Here is a 201-nt window from a genome sequence, read left to right on the forward strand (position 1 = left end):
GCCCACTCCGCACATGCGCGGGAAAGCCCTTGCGCGTGCACTTCGCTAGCCCCTCCTGCGCGCCCGGCCTCGCGCGGCTTCTTCCCGCCCGCCGTGTGCCTTCACTTCCGGGGTTTCCCGGCGACGGCCGTAAGTGGCGGGCGGAAGCAGCCCGCGAGGCTAGCCGTAAAAGGCTCCCTCGCGCCACTTCCGGCCGGCTTC

The sequence above is a fragment of the Mesoplodon mirus genome, assembly GCF_964341445.2.
Source record: "Mesoplodon mirus genome assembly, chromosome: 5".
In the NCBI taxonomy this organism is placed as follows: domain Eukaryota; kingdom Metazoa; phylum Chordata; class Mammalia; order Artiodactyla; family Ziphiidae; genus Mesoplodon; species Mesoplodon mirus.